Raw genomic sequence first — 13,515 nt, 5'->3', positions numbered from 1 at the left:
AATTATTAATCTTTTGTTAAAAAGCTGAAAAACTCCACTAAAATCCAACAGATTGAGACTTTGATTTAATTTGAAAATGTTCATGGAAAATACACTTTTGTCCAATCAGCTCTATTTTGGAGCATTTTCCTTCAGGTATTTTATTAAAGGGAGAATTGGCACCTTGAAATAGAATAGTTAACTGCTTCTACGTGAAGCAAACAAACTCCTGTTAAAAAGTAGATTGTACGTTGCTTGTGGATGTAAAGAAGAGCACAGCCAAGTTCCACTCTGTTTCAACAGCTCTGGAACACAAGAATTAACATTGCTACATCTTCTCAATAAGTTTTGCAGTCAGGTCTTACTAGACTGTGGGACGCTTAAAAGGAAGACATATATGATTGTGAAAAAGTTTTGTCTAATGCACATCCTTTGTTCTTTCTTGATTCATTGTCACCCAGTGGAACAATAGGCGTACTTTAGATGGGCTTACTGTGCTCTGCGGATATTAACTAATGAATCTGCATAGCTCCTTTGTTTACTAGGTAGGTGTTAACCCCATTTTAACCCATAGATGAAGTGAGGATGAGATGAAGTGACTTGGTCAAAGTCACAAAACAAGTCAGTACCATAGTTTAGCAAAAGAACTCAGGACTAAGGGTGTGCGAATAACCAATTTTTCTGTTCAGTGGCCAAACCAAAAATAATTTTACAATTGTTTTGGGTTAAAAATGTTTTGTTGAATTGTTGAGGTTATTTCTTTATCTTTTTTTATATAAAACAAAGTAAATTTTTAAATGAAAAGTTGTTTTGAATTGGAAAAATTAAATCTTTTGAGTTTTCTGATTTTGTTTTGACCAAAACCGTGGTAAATTCAATACAAAGTTGCCAAATGTTCCAGTTGACCTGACTGCGGGTTTTTTTTTTTTTTTGGCAAAGTTTTATCCAAAAAATTTCATTCAGGCACTTCCTGGCTCCCAGAACAGTGCATTATTTCTTCTCTAGATGACGTCTTGACTTTATTTTGACACTGGAATTCATCCTTGCTCTAGCAGGACTCTTCCCTTTTTTTTATTAATGTGAGGTAACATACTTTCTTTTATACCCCATCTGTTTCTTTCTGTGGTGTTGTCATCCTCTAAATTTCCTTATACCTTCAGTATGCCTTCTTCATCTGTCCCTGAGCTGCAGACGTTGCAGGTTCAACTGGGAAAATGGGGCAACTCAGTGCCCAAGAGGAATTGCTGCTCATCAGATCAATGCTGTATTCTCAGTCTGCTTTGACACAGTCGACTGCTGCTACTTTGCATGCTGTTTGTCATACAGCAGGCTGAAGAAACAGCCTGATTCCAGAGCCCATTGTGAACCATTGCCACAGATGAGCTGTACGTACATTTTCTCTTCCACTGCTATCATACAAGTTTTAGACCATAGTGCAGGGCATTCTAATAGAGGACTTTGTAAGCTGTTCTGGTACATGAAGACAATCTTGGATGCTTTAGCTTTAAATATATTCTACTGTGTGTGGGTTTGTTTCATTTCAACCTTAGGGGCTAATTCCGTTCTCTAAATGTAAAGCCAAGGTACCTTAAGAGTGTTGAAAATTATCACCTAGATCAGTTGCTAGCTTAATACAAAAACATAAATGATCTTTGAACATGGCTGAAGGCAGTGTTTCCTAAACTTTTGAATGTTGAAACTCTCTTTGGGAAAATTAAACCAAATGTTCTGTAGTGTTCACACCCTGCTAGGCATGAGAACGTGATAATGAAATGGACTATAAGCAATTAAATTGGCCTCTCCGGTTTTTAATGGCTACATCCAGAGAAATGTAAAAATGGTGAAATATAAAACTGATTTTTAAAATTTTCCACCTAAATTGAAAATATATTAATCTTAACATGGGACTGGTGCGTTGGAGGAGCCAGTGCCTTACTAAACTAACAGCTCAGTCATTTGCTGACATAAACTGTGATGGTAGAACCCCTAAAGGTATGTGGTATCAGGACACAAACACATGTTGGAGTGAGGGCAGACAGACTTGCACATAGTTCAGAATCATATTATAATTTAGAGGAACATAATCCAAAGTGTAACGGTGAGATACAAAAATGGGAGTAAATTGTATTGAGGAGAGCACTTCTGAAAAGGAATGGGGTTTAAGGGAATGTGGAAGGGACAGACTGAGAGCTTTGATGTACAGAAAAAGGGGTGGTCAATTGTTGGGTGTATCCTCCAAGTTATAATAACTTGAAGAGTAGGAAAGAGAGTTGGGAACAAATCTCCCCAGATGGGTTAGGGCAGGGGTGGCCACCCTGAGCCTGAGAAGGAGCCAGAATTTACCAATGTACATTGCCAAAGAGCCACAGTAATATGTCAGCAGCCCCCCATCAGCTCCAGCATCCTCCCCCTCCCCCCCCAGCGCCTCCTACCAGTCAGCACCTCCCGCCTGCTGCAATCAGCTGTTTCGCATGTGCAGGAGGCTCTGTGGGGGAGGACCAAGGGCATGGCAGGCTTGGGGGCAGGGGCCGGGGCCTTGGGGGAAGGGGTGGAGTGGGGGTAGGGCCTGGGGCAGAGCCAGGGTTGAGCAATGAGCACCCCCTGGCACCTTGGAAAGGTAATGGCTGTAGCTCCAGCCCCGGAATCAGCACCTATACAAGGAGCTGCATGTGGCTCCAGAGCCACAGGTTGGCTACCTGTGGGTTAGGGCCACTAAGCACAGTGGAATGAGCACTGCACTGCTTTGTTGCACAGGGAGAGGGAGACCATGATTTTTCTGTGGCTGTATCAGTTTATTAGCCTACCAACTTGGCTCTGCTAGCCAGACTTGATGATGTCTGGAAATTGTAACTGCTTCCCTTACGGCTTGCTGATGAACATATGGATTAGTGTGTGAGACACTGAATGAGAAGTAAGCAAGGGTGGCACACGGAGCCAGCACAACAGACTGGCTCTGGATTTAACCAGTACAGTCCTTATTCTACAAGTGTTTTGTATAGCAAGAGCTCTGCAGCCATGCCGAATCCAGTGCAGGCTAGGGGAGAGGACAGAGGAACCACCAGAGAAAAGAGTCAGAAACCAGTGAAACAAGCTTGACATCCTAGTTCTGATCAGACATGCCAAACCAGCAAAACACCCCATAGAAATTTGGCTTGTTTTTGGCTTAATTGTCTTGTGAGTTGCTTGTTGGCTAGTTTTTTGCTTGTTGTAACCTGTTGCTTCTATTTTTTTATCAGCTCGGGGGGGCAAGCAGAGGCAAGGAGGGGAGAGTGTCAGGGGTGCACAGCAGGCCCACCACAGTCCCAGCCTGCAGGCAGAGGGGATCTAGTCACATAGAGCGTTGGGGTTCTTAGGGATTGGCTTGTTTTGGCCTTGATTTTTGGCTTATGGTGAAAGTCAGGGTGTTTATTTACTGGCAACTGTGCTTCTAATCCCTGGGCCAGTGGGACTGGAAAATACCCATTTTTACTGATATGTGATACAATCGACTACTCTTCACATTTATTTGAATTTGGATGCAAGGGAGGCATTTAAGACAGCCCCTGCTGCCCCATTCCCCCTGCCGTGGGGTGCAGCTGTTTGTTACCAGGCCTGCCCTGCATTTCATACTTCAAAGGTCCCTGTGTCTCTGGACAGTGAAGCCCTGCACTGGAGGTCATCCTCTGCATGCTCAGAGGCACCTGCATTTCAAACTAGGCTGCCCAAAGCCGCCAGCAAGGAGAAGGCTCTGGCGCAGAGTGGTTTGCTCAGTGCTCAGGCCCTGGCCTGGCTTTGCCGACCCAGCTGGTGGAAAAGTCCGCAGAGAGAACTCTCCCCCTCCCGCTTGACTTGGCTCCGCGCAGCACCTGCCCCTCGGCCTGCGCTGCAGCGCCCCCTGCAGCAGAGAAGAGGCAGGGCCGAGGGGAAGGCAGCGCCGCGCTTGCGAACCTGTGAGCAGCGTAACAAGGGACAGCTGCGTTCGGCTCCCCCGCGCCTCCGTCGGACCGGTCGCTGCCCATTAGCTTCCCCAGGGAGCAGAGCCGTGGCGATCGGGGACGCCGCAGGCAAGTGAGGCTGACTTGGTAAATTACAAGCGTCTGGCGTTCCCCCCCACCCTTACCTGCAGCAGAACCGGTGTCTCGGCGGAGGTACCGCACGCTGCGCCCGCCCCGCCAGTGACAAAAGGCTGGAGTCTCCCCTCTGGGTGCAGCTGCTGGGGCTGAGCCGGCAAAAGACCCGGGATTGGGGCGCGTGGGGGCCCTGCCCGCAAGCCCGATGGGGGCGGGGGGGTCAACGAGCGTGGCTTTGTCTGGCACGAAGGCTCTTCTCCCGACCCAGGGCGGCGTGACCCGGGCAGATCCCTGTCCCCCTTGTCTGCCTCGGTACCTGCCTGGTGGGAGACGTGCCGGCTTCCTGGGAGGGTGCGTGCGGCACACGGGTCCCTTCTCTGCAAGGTGAGCCAGGGCCGGATCGCTTGGCTCCGGCGAGCTCTGCCGCTTTGCTGGGGCGGCTGCAGGCTGCTCGGTGTCCCCACGCACCGGGAGGGAGTTTGGCGGACTTCCGAAACGAGTGAGGGCGTTTAGCCCCCGAGAGAGGGGGGAGGGCACGGGCAGAAATGGACCCGCCGCAAGAAGGATAGCAGAAATTCTCACTCAACGTACAGGTTGGAAGAAACTCCACGCGGACATTGTGTCCTGGCGCAATGTTGTACGGTACAGATCAGCGTATTTCGAGCATGCTCCTTGCCCTGGGTTCTGGGCGTATTGTATATATGGGGGGGGGGGGGGGGAACAAATTGAAGTTAGATTTCTCTCCCCTCCTTCATGGATTTTTCCACAGTTTGGGTTCTGTTAAGCCAAACACACCTGGAATACATGAAGCTGCAGCCAGACTGTTCTGTTGTTATCCAGCTTCAACAAATTTATCTGAGCATAAGCTTTCGTGGGCTACAGCTCACTGCATCCGATGCGTTCAGTTTTCCACTGAATGCATCCGATGAAGTGAGCTGTAGCTCACGAAAGCTCATGCTCAGATAAATTGGTTAGTCTCTAAGGTGCCACAAGTCCTCCTGTTCTTTTCGCGGGTACAGACTAACACGGCTGCTACTCTGAAACTTATCTAGCTCCTTTTTTCTTCCTGCTAGTGGGCTAGTTCAGTACCCTGCATTATTTTGGCACAACATGTAGATCAAAGTATTTTCTTGCAGAGTTGTGCAAGGCTAAATAGTTGGCAACATAATATATAGGAATAGTATGGTGCACAAGTGCAGATTGTAAAATACTAGAACTTCAGGTAGACGTGTAATACAGTTAGTGGGTGATTTTTAGTAGCTCTAGTTTATAAATTAGTTCTACAAGTATGTATTCCCAGTTGCAATTTGTCTTGGCATTGTTCACCCTACAGACACGGGTTACCTCTTCACTGGGTGTAAATTGGCATAGATCCATTAAATTTAATGGAGCCATGTTGATTTACAACAGCTAAGGATCTAGCCTGTGATTTTATTTTGACGGGACCTAGTTACATTAATGCTGTTTTTAATACTGTTTGTAATAAGTCTTAAAACTTTATCCACAAAACTAGAATTGAGAGTTGTAGTCCATAAAACACAGTCTATGAACTGTATAGTATTTTATTGTGAGGATACATGGCACTATATAGTAGTTACACTGTGCTAAAAAATAATAAGATCCCTACTACGATTGTCAGTAGCTTACAATCATAAAATCATAGGAGGTGAGAGGTTGGAAGAGACCTCAGGAGGTCATCTAGTCCAACCCCCTGCTCAAAGCAGGACCAACCCCAACTAGATCATCCCAGCCAGGGATTTGTCAAGCTGGCCCTTAAAAACCTCTAAGGATGGAGATTCCATCACCTCCCTAGGTAACCCATTCCAGTGCTTCACCACCCTCCTAGTGAAATAGCTTTTCCTAATATCCAACCTAGACCTCCCCCACTGCAACTTGAGACCATTGCTGCTTGGTTTTGTCATCTGCCACCACTGAGAACAGCCTAGCTCCATCCTCTCTGGAACCCTCCCTTCAGGTACTTGAAGGCTGCTATCAAATCTCCCCTCACTCTTCTCTTCTGTAGACTAAATAAGCCCAATTCCCTCAGCCTCTCGTAATAAGTCATGTGCTCCAGCCCCTTAATCATTTTTGTTGCCCTACGCTGGACTCTGTCCAATTTGTCCACATCCTTTCTGTAGTGGGGGCCCCAAAACTGGATGCAGTACTCCAGATGTGGCCTCACCAGTGCCAAATAGAGGGGAATAATCACGTCCCTCGATCTGCTGGCAAAGATCCTACTAACGCAGCCCAATATGCTCTTAACCTTCTTGGCAACAAGGGCACACTGCTGCCTCATATCCAGCTTCTCATCCACTGTAGTCCCCAGGTCCTTTTCTGCAGAACTCCCACTTAGCTAGTTGGTTCCCAGCCTGTAGCAGTGCATGGGATTCTTCTGTCTTAAATGCAGGTGTCTGCAACTGTCCTTGTTGAACCTCATCAGATTTCTTTTGGCCCAATCCTCCAATATGTCTAGGTCACTCTGGACCATATCTCTACCTTCCAGCATATCTACCTCTCCCTCCAGCTTAGTGTCATCTGCAACTTGCTGAAGGTGCAATCCATCTCCTCATCCAGATCATTAATGAAGGTGTTGAACAAAACCAGCCCCAGGACCGACCCCGGGGCACTCCGCTTGATACCAGCTAACAACTAGACATCGAGCCGTTGATCACTACCCGTTGAGCCTGATGATCTAGCCAGCTTTCTATCCACCTTACAGTCCATTCATCCAATCCATACTTTTTTAACTTGCTGGCAAGAATACTGTGAGAGAGCGTATTAAAAGCTTTGCTAAAGTCAAGATATATCATATCCACAGAGCCAGTTATCTCACCATAGAAGGCAATCAGGTTGGTCAGACATGACTTGCCCTTGGTGAATCCATGTTGCCTGTTCCTGATCACCTTCCTCTCCTCCAAGTGCTTCAAAATGGAGTCCTTGAGGACCTGCTCCATGATTTTTCCAGGGACTGAGGTGAGGCTGCCTGGTCTTTAGTTCCCTGGATTCTCCTTCTTCCCTTTTTTAAAGATGGGCACCATATTTGCCTTTTTCCAGTCGTCTGGGACCTCCCCTGATCACCACGAGTTTTCAAAGATAATGGCCAATGGCTCTGCAATCACACCAGCCAACTCCCTCAGTACCCTCGGCTGCAATCTTAAAGGCAGGAGGGGGAGCATTAGAATACAGAACACACAGAGAGTGGTATGTGGTCTCTGTAGTTGGCAGACTTCATGGAACAAGTGGGTTTAGAACAGAATATATGTTTGGGTTATGCACACCTGAATTATAGCATGTGCCAAGTCAGTTGATGGGAGTTTAACAATGGTTTTTAAAGTGCATTGCTTAACTGTTAGAAATATAAAGTTGACTTTCAGCTCAGGCAACCTTGGTTAAGCTCCTATTGGACTTAGCTGGAAGGAATTTCCCTTTGGGCTCATGCAATGCCTGAACCTGCCATTTCTGTTCTCTCACTGGCTGCCCACTTATGTCAGTAGGAGTTCTGCATTAGCACAGACTGCAGGATTGGATCCGTAGGGTTGATTCAGTGTATACTCCATGAGAGTCCTGGCTTAAGTGTTAACATGCACCCTACGCCTTTCCACAGCCAGCAGCAGATCTAGTTAGCAGGTGAGAGCAGTCAGCTAGATGGTTATTGTCTGGCCACCAAGAATTTAGTAGGAATCAGAATGGCACATCTGTTCTGATCAATTGCCTATGGCTAAACTTATTCTGTGCCTCAATGTGTTAAGGTATTATAGGCCAACTATAGAGCTCTTGCCTGTGGTCATAAGGGACACATTCACTTGGAACAAATGGAAATGTAGACCCTGAATTCTATTTAAAAAAAGCACCCCATATCACACCTATTTTAAACATGCTTGGCAGCTATGTTTGCTTGTAAGATCTAGTGCTTATAATAGGAGTCTGGGAGCTATGATTCCGGGGTTCTGGTTTTGTGCCCTGGGGCAAGTCCCCTAGCCCTAGTTTTGTGCTTCAGTTTCCACACATGCCAAGTGGGGATAAAATACCTGTCTAAGAGCTGCATTGTAGTGGATAATGCTTGTAAAGGATTTTGAGAGCCTGGAATGAAAGGTGCTAGAGAAGGGTAGAGTTTTCTTCCCGTTTATATTGGTGAGGTTGTGGGGCGGATGATAGGTGAATACGAGATGTGAGCTAGAAACAATGAAAATGGCTTATTTGGGATGCTTGAGGAGTTTTGCAGAAAACCCACCTCCTCTGATTGTATTTTTGTTCCTGGTATCTTTTCTGGAAGAGAACAATCCCAGTACCTATGTTCTGGCTGCACGTTTGACTTCTGATGTGAATGTACTTGGGAGCATGTACACACATAGCCTGGTACAGAAATGCTTCATGAGCTGAGCAAATCCCCTGCGGTCCTTTCTTGTATCCAGGATACTTAGGTGTTGGATAACCTGAACAGAGCATCATCTGAAAGACGTGGGTTAAATCAGCCTTGCCAGGGAGGTTCTCATGGGTGTAAATGGCTTACTGGCTTTTTCAGAGCAGGGCAGACTGACCAGCTAACCTGATGGAAATACCCATTTGTATGTTTTAAAAACAGTTTTGAGCCAAAGCCCATTGAAGCCAATGGGAAGGCTCAAGCTGATTTTAATGGGCTTTGGAACAGGCCCTAGGCCCCAATCTTGCAAACACTTATGCTATATGCTTAATAGAGCGTAAGTTTGTAGGACTGGTGCCTGAGAGGAAAATCCCAAACTGGCTTCTAGTGGGGCTCACAGCCCTTATGACCAATCATTTTATCATGTATGCCAAGATTCAGATAATCAGTCCCAGGTGTGAGGATCTAAGCTGGTTGCTAAAGGGAGCAAAAGTGGACTTTTTCTCCGCACCCTATGTACATGGTAGAATTGACTGACTTATGGGGATTATTCCGTCTTCCTCTGCAATATCAAAGATTGGCCTCTGGCTTAGGACAGATACCAATCTAGATGGACCACTGGACTAACTTTGTGTTGCTATTCATGATCCTGTGAGCCCTGTTCTGCCATACTGATCAACGATGTGTTTGCATTTTAAGGTATGATTGGTATTGTCAGGAGCAGCATTCTAATCAACGGGAAAGGCTTTGCATTGCTCAGAAATGACTAGTTGGCGGTCTGTTGCTCCCAATGCAGGCTTTCCAGCTGTGCCGTCTCTGTCGCCTCTCAGATGGCTGCATGGCTTTCTGTACTGTAACTGCTGCCCAGTGGCATTTGACCTAAGTCAGCATCCTCATGGGACCAGGTGGCCAATCAGTCAAGGGTCCTTCTGACCCATTAGTGATCAGTTTTGGGGGGATGTACGCGTATATCTGTCACATTTAAAAAGAGAGTGATTGATGCATTTTTTTAGAAATAAGGCAGTGTCCCATCTCCTTGCTTACGCACAATGCTGCAGTATGCTGCAAAGATACTGTACATATAGGAGGTCTGATTCTCAACAACCTTTTACTGGGGATAGTCACTTACACCTATGCAAGGTGAGTGTCTATCACTAACTTTTCACACTCACCTTGCACAGGTGTAGATGATTACAGAAGGTGTAGAGAAGCGGAGAATCAGGCCAGGGGGCCTCCATATGCTCATTTCTTTGGTGTGCTTCTTGCACGTTGGCCCAGATCTTGCCTGCTTGCTCCTGCAAGAATACATTGCATATAAATAACTTCTGTGCTGAGGAACAGACCCTTGAGGGTATGGCTACGCTGCAGCTGGGAGGTTTGATACCCAGCATGGGTAGACAGACTTGTGCTAGCTAGCTAAAAATAATAGTGTGGATGTTTCAGCACTGGCAGCCACTTGGGCTAGTCACCTCAGTCCAAGCCAACCCGGTCTCCTGGGTCCAAGTTTGGGTGGCCCACCCAGCCCCCTGGGTCTGAGTTTGAATGGCTAGTCTGATCTTCCACCAGTGCCGCAACGTCCACACTGCTATTTTTAGCATGGTAGCTTGAGCCTGTTGCCCTGCTCTGGGAATCACAACTCCTGCTGTCGTGTAGACAGCCCCTGAGACGGGAACGTCTGAAATAGAATTCACAGTCGTGAACAACCCATTGCGAAAAGCTAAAGGATTTGGAGCTGTGCAGAGTACAGTAATTGCACTGGAATCTCCAGAAGTGTATTCTAGCCTTGGATTAATAGCTCCTAGCAAGGTACATGACTCAGTCACGTAGATGTTTTCACAGCCTTGGAATAATTATATTGTTTGCCTAGTTTATTTTTTTCCAGCTGTAGTTAGTTTAACCTAAGAGATTGAGTTCACATAGATTGCTACATCCCTCTGGTTCAGGCACTTCAGCAAAACATTTATTCCTGGTATCCTGTACTTAGCTATAGATTGCTTTAGGGAGATCCTTATTGCCTGAAACTCTAAAGAAGGGCAAAATGTTATTTTCACAGAGTTAGATTGAAAACATCAAATACTCTTGCTGGAAGGTAGCACTACTTTTATTCTTAGAATCCAGAATAACACACACAAACCCCAAAACCAGAGATAAACAAAGCTGGCTGCTCCCTGAAACAGAAGCACCGCTTATCCCACCTTCCTCTAGGTTGGCTGGCTGCAGAGCTGATTGCTGCTAGTCCCAGATCACGCTGCACACTTCCCTACAGAGCCCCCTGCTTGCAAGCAGGACCAGGAAAGCCCCTGACAATTGGAAGTGATCACAGTTTTAATTACACCACTAATAGGTGCCCAGAGAGGTCTTGCATACATCTGTCGCAACACAAAGTTCAGATGTTTGTGGAAACGTGCCTGCTGCTCGAATGGTGGGCAAAATCAGTAGCATGATGATGTCCACTGGAGCAAACTATGCAGGAAGTTCTAGCACAAGCTTTTGGGCTCAAAAAAGGTCCTAAATTCAGGTATTGTTAATTGTTATAGGGCCAGATCCAAAGCCCAAACAGGGCCCAGCTGGGTGTAAGTGTAGACCTGTTTTATGCACGGTTATCATTATTTCACCAGTAGGGCTGCTTGAAAAATTTCCAGCAAAACCGCCTGCGTTTTCAGTGGAAAATTGGGGTTTAGCTACACAAAAATTTGTGGTAAATTTCTGTGCATTTTTATTTTATTTATTTATTTCAACAAAAAATTGAAAACTCAGAACTTTTTTTTCCCAAAAAAGTTGAAAATTTCTCCTCATGCACTCATTTTCCACCCAACTCTATTGGCCAGCCACTTAGAGCGGGCATATCTAGGGTGGAGCCATGGTAGTTACTTGACAATTTGCAACCATGCTATATAACCGTTTTGGACAGGAAGTGAAGAATAAGCATGTCTTTGAAACTGGATCAGAGAAGCTAGAAATGATGGATCTACAAAATATATATCTAATACAGTGGTGAGCTGGAGCCGGTTCACACCGGTTGTTAAATTTAGAAGCCCTTTTAGAACCGGTTGTCCCTTGCGGGCTTCTAAATTTAACAACTGGCCAAAAGTGGCGCCTTAGGGGCTGGAGCACCCACAGGGAAAATTTGGTGGGTGCAGAGCACCCACCAGCAGCTCCCCATCCCCCGCCTGGCCTCAGCTCACCTCCGCTCCTCCTCCCCTTAACGCGCCGCCTTGCTCTGCTTCTCCGCCCCGCCCCCGGTTTCCCGCAAATCAGCTGTTCGCACAGGAAGCCTGGGAGTGCTGAGAAGCAGGCGGTGGCTTCGCACTCAGGCCCAAGGAGGCAGAGCGGAGGTGAGCTGGGGCGGGGGGCCATGAGGAGGGCTGCCCGCGCCGCAGCAGGTAACCTGGGTGGTGCGCAGGGGAATCGCTCCCCACCCCAGCTCACCTCCACCTCCCTGGGCCTGAGTGTGAAGCTGCCACTTGCTTCTCAGCCCTCCCCGACTTCCCGTGAGAACAGCTGATTCGCGGGAAGCCAGGGCGGGTGGGCAAAGAAGGAGGGCGGGGCGGCGCATTCAGGGGAGGAGGCAGAGCGGAGGTGAGCAGGGGCCGGGTGCGGGGTGGGGAGCTGCCGGTGGGGGCTCTCCAGCCCCGGAGCACCCACGGAGTCGGCCCCTAAGGCGCCACTTTTGATGTGATCAGTGCGGGGAGCGGCCACTCCCCCCCCTAGCTATGCTACCCCGCCCGTAGGAGCCAGAGGGACCTGCCAGATGCTTCCTGGGAGCTGCCCCAGGTAAGCACCACCGGGACTCCCCACCTCACCCCCCAGCAGGTCCCTCTGGCTCTCAGGGGCAGGGTGGGGTGGGACACCCCCTACAGTGGCCCACGAGACCCTCCTGCCCAGTTCTGGGGACAGTCAGGGGACAGGGGAGGGAGGTGGATGGGACAGGGGTCCTGGGGGGGGGGGCGTCAAGGAACGCGAGGGGTTGGATGGGGCAGGAGTCCTGGGGGCCGGGGGTGGGCCATGACCCCCTTGTGGGGTGAGGAGGGAACTGGTTATTAAGATTTTGGCAGCTCATCACTCTGTGTGTATTTAACCATTTTGAAATGTCAAAGTGACTCCTAGCAATCTTGGAGTCCTTTCCTTTCACAGAAGTGTTACTGTGACCCTTGGAGGAGAAGAATGCAGAGGAAGATGTTCATCTCTTAGTTATGTGATAGAGGTTGTGGAGCTGCGGGCAGGCATTTGGCATTGTGGAGAGCTGCCATGAGGGAGTGTCTGTTGGGTGGCTGTCTTTTTGAACTGAATTTCTCTTCTTCCATTGTTGCCTGTCGTGAGCAAGCTAAATCTGGGGTTGGAAGCTGCCAACAAAAGCGAACACATGCATTTGTGTCTTATGTCTGAGTGCTTTTGTTTCTAAGAAGCTAATGTGGTATTCATCCCGCCCCCACACGCTCCCAGGAAAATAGGATCTTAAAATTTCAGAAGAGAACGTGTGTGTGTGGGCTGGTGGAGGGATGAATCCAGAGGAATTGAAAGGATCAGAATAAGCAGCTGTTTTGTGTCAGCCAAAAAGCTAATGGAATAGAGATCGACTGTTTGGTTTTATCTTGGAAGTCAAATCTGCATTTGAAAGAAGACTTCAACCTACAAAAAATCTGTGTTTGTGGCTGCACTGGACTGCTGTGTTACTTCTTACTCAGGCCAAATGTTGCATTCCTTTAAAAAAAAACAATGCCTGGAATGAATCGACAACATAATATCCCATCCATGGAAGTCTAGTTTGGTTTGTTCATAAGATGGTTTGAATAAAAACACACCATAATCTTTTTTTCTCTCGTTCTATAAATAGACCCAGGAGGGTTTTGAGGTAAGCCAGCTCTTTTTGTTGTGAGCCAAGCTAAGAGTAGGTGGTAATTAATTAAAGCTACTGGCTGGCACCTTCAAATAAGCCTGTTCATGCCTCAGTAGTGATTCCTCAGACTCGGACGGTGGGTTTGCAATAAAGCAGTGCACAGTATTAAGCATTTGGCCGACATTGTAGTAATGGTGAACTTGGGGTATTTTATTCTGATTTCCCACAGTACCACATAATGGCCACGCTATTTCAACAAAAAATCAGCAGTAGGTTACATTAACTGTAAG

General features: G+C 47.3%; 1 protein-coding gene across 3 annotated transcripts in view; it reads left to right on the top strand.

Annotated features, from left to right (window-relative positions):
• Positions 1 to 3,877: 3,877 nt before the first annotated feature.
• Positions 3,878 to 13,515, top strand: part of VWA2 (von Willebrand factor A domain containing 2) — a 79,550-nt gene continuing 69,912 nt past the window's right edge. For 2 of the 3 annotated variants that reach the window (XM_074959295.1, XM_074959292.1), the window contains exon 1: positions 3,878 to 4,022. The gene's annotated coding sequence lies outside the window, so the exon portion shown is untranslated. Of the gene's footprint in view, positions 4,041 to 13,515 lie in introns of all 3 variants that reach the window. The other variant, XM_074959294.1, reaches the window with a different exon arrangement.

Source organism: Natator depressus, chromosome 7 (assembly GCF_965152275.1).
Source record: "Natator depressus isolate rNatDep1 chromosome 7, rNatDep2.hap1, whole genome shotgun sequence".
NCBI lineage: Eukaryota > Metazoa > Chordata > Testudines > Cheloniidae > Natator > Natator depressus.
Note: the sequence above shows the minus strand (reverse complement) of the source record. Positions and strands in the feature narration are given on the sequence as shown.